Source organism: Emys orbicularis, chromosome 20, assembly GCF_028017835.1.
Source record: "Emys orbicularis isolate rEmyOrb1 chromosome 20, rEmyOrb1.hap1, whole genome shotgun sequence".
Classification (NCBI taxonomy): Eukaryota; Metazoa; Chordata; order Testudines; family Emydidae; genus Emys; species Emys orbicularis.
Window position 1 is genome coordinate 1,772,501 of NC_088702.1, and position 3,405 is coordinate 1,775,905.

A 3,405-nucleotide genomic window follows, 5' to 3' on the forward strand; every position below is an offset into this window, starting at 1 on the left:
TCATCCTGGAGGAGCCTGCAGCACCACAGGCCAGGAACCAGTTTCCACCCTGCTAATTCTACGACGCGCCGTGCTGAACCCATGGGGCCTCCCCTCGCATGCTCCCTATGGCCACCACCCGAGAGGCAGCCGGCTGAGGCGTGGCAGCTGGTCACACAGGGACCCCTCACCCTCTGCTAAGATGCAGCCGTCTCTGGGGTGGAGGCAGCAGCTGGTTACCAGCCCCTCAGAACGCACCATGCCAGAGTAGCTTAGAATCATAGAATCATAGAATATCAGGGTTGGAAAGGACCTCAGGAGGTCATCTAGTCCAACCCCCTGCTCAAAGCAGGACCAATTCCCAACTAAATCATCCCAGCCAGGGCTTTGTCAAGCCGGGCCTTAAAAACCTCCAAGGAAGGAGACTCCACCACCTCCCTAGGTAACGCATTCCAGTGCTTCACCACCCTCCTAGTGAAATAGTGTTTCCTAATATCCAACCTAGACCTCCCCCACTGCAACTTGAGACCATTGCTCCTTGTTCTGTCATCTGCCACCATTGAGAACAGCCGAGTTCCATTCTCTTTGGAATCCCCCTTCAGGTAGTTGAAGGCTGCTATCAAATCCCCCCTCATTCTTCTCTTCTGAAGACTAAACAATCCCAGTTCCCTTAGCCTCTCCTCATAAGTCATGCGCTCCAGACCCCTAATCATTTTTGTTGCCCTCCGCTGGACTCTTTCCAATTTTTCCACATCCTTCTTGTAGTGTGGGGCCCAAAACTGGACACAGTACTCCAGATGAGGCCTCACCAATGTCGAATAAAGGGGAACGATCACGTCCCTCGATCTGCTGGCAATGCCCCTACTTATACAGCCCAAAATGCCGTTAGCCTTCTTGGCAACAAGAGCACACTGTTGACTCATGTCCAGCTTCTCGTCCACTGTGACCCCTAGGTCCTTTTCTGCAGAACTGCTACCTAGCCATTCGGTCCCTAGTCTGTAGCTGTGCATGGGATTCTTCCGTCCTAAGTGCAGGACTCTGCACTTGTCCTTGTTGAACCTCATCAGGTTTCTTTTGGCCCAATCCTCTAATTTGTCTAGGTCCCTCTGTATCCGATCCCTACCCTCTAGTGTATCTACCACGCCTCCTAGTTTAGTGTCATCTGCAAACTTGCTGAGAGTGCAGTCCACACCATCCTCCAGATCATTAATAAAGATATTAAACAAAACCGGCCCCAGGACCGACCCTTGGGGCACTCCGCTTGAAACTGGCTGCCAACTAGACATGGAGCCATTGATCACTACCCGTTGAGCCCGACGATCTAGCCAGCTTTCTATCCACCTTACAGTCCATTCATCCAGCCCATACTTCTTTAACTTGGCAGCAAGAATACTGTGGGAGACTGTATCAAAAGCTTTGCTAAAGTCAAGGAATAACACATCCACTGCTTTCCCCTCTTCCACAGAGCCAGTTATCTCATCATAGAAGGCAATTAGGTTAGTCAGGCACAACTTCCCCTTGGTGAATCCATGCTGACTGTTCCTGATCACTTTCCTCTCCTCTAAGTGTTTCATAATTGATTCCTTGAGGACCTGCTCCATGATTTTTCCAGGGACTGAGGTGAGGCTGACTGGCCTGTAGTTCCCCAGATCCTCCTTCTTCCCTTTTTTAAAGATGGGCACTACATTAGCCTTTTTCCAGTCATCCGGGACCTCCCCCGATCGCCATGAGTTTTCAAAAATAATGGCTAATGGCTCTGCAATCTCATCCGCCAACTCCTTTAGCACCCTCGGATGCAGCGCATCCGGCCCCATGGACTTGTGCACGTCCAGTTTTTCTAAATAGTCCCAAACCACTTCTTTCTCCACAGAGGGCTGGTCATCTTCTCCCCATATTGTGCTGCCCAGTGCAGCAGTCTGGGAGCTGACCTTGTTTGTGAAGACAGAGGCAAAAAAATCATTGAGTACATTAGCTTTTTCCACGTCCTCGATCACTAGGTTGCCTCCCTCATTCAGTAAGGGGCCCACACTTTCCTTGACTTTCTTCTTGTTGCTAACATACCTGAGGAAACCCTTCTTGTTACTCTTAACATCTCTTGCTAGCTGCAACTCCAAGTGTGATTTGGCCTTCCTGATTTCACTCCTGCATGCCTGAGCAATATTTTTATACTCCTCCCTGGTCATTTGTCCAATCTTCCACTTCTTGTAAGCTTCTTTTTTGCGTTCCAAGATCAGCAAGGATTTCACTGTTTAGCCAAGCTGGTCGCCTGCCATATTTACTATTCTTTCTACACATCGGGATGGTTTGTTCCTGCAACCGCAATAAGGATTCTTTAAAATACAGCCAGCTCTCCTGGACCCCTTTGCCCTTCATGTTATTCTCCCAGGGGATCCTGCCCATCTGTTCCCTGAGGGAGTCAAAGTCTGCTTTTCTGAAGTCCAGGGTCCGTATTCTGCTGCTCTCCTTTCTTCCTTGTGTCAGGATCCTGAACTCGACCATCTCATGGTCACTGCCTCCCAGGTTCCCATCCACTTTTGCTTCCCCTACTAATTCTTCCCTGTTTGTGAGCAGCAGGTCAAGAAAAGCTCTGCCCCTAGTTGGTTCCTCCAGCACTTGCACCAGGAAATTGTCCCCTACACTTTCCACAAACTTCCTGGATTGTCTGTGCACCGCTGTATTGCTCTCCCAGCAGATATCAGGGTGATTAAAGTCTCCCATGAGAACCAGGGCCTGCGATCTAGCAACTTCTGCTAGTTGCCAGAAGAAAGCCTCGTCCACCTCATCCCCCTGGTCTGGTGGTCTATAGCAGACTCCGACCACGACATCACCTTTGTTGCTCACACTTCTCAACTTTATCCAGAGACACTCAGGTTTTTCATACCGGAGCTCTGAGCAGTCATACTCCTCTCTTACATACAACGCAACTCCCCCACCTTTTCTGCCCTGCCTGTCCTTCCTGAACAGTTTATATCCATCCATGATAGTACTCCAGTCATGTGAGTTATCCCACCAAGTCTCTGTTATTCCAATCGCATCATAGTTCCCTGACTGTGCCAGGACTTCCAGTTCTCCCTGCTTGTTTCCCAGGCTTCTTGCATTTGTGTATAGGCACTTAAGATAACTCATTGATCGTCCCTCTTTCTCAGTATGAGACAGGAGTCCTCCCCGCTTGCGCTCCCTTAGGACAGGACAGCCCCGGGAAAGTATCCGGGAGTTTTAGCTTGGCTGTAGTCACCTACCCTGGTATTTAGCTAGGCCACGGGGGCTAACACCCTGGCTCTTGTGGACAGCGGCGGGGGCTATTCAGTGAACACAAGTGGCTCTGAGTTTGAGGTTTCCCCTGGAAGGCATTGCCTCTGAGAGCAGTGTGCCTCCTAGCTCCGGGCTGGGGCCTCAGGGCCAGCACCGACCACCCCTGCTGGCCAT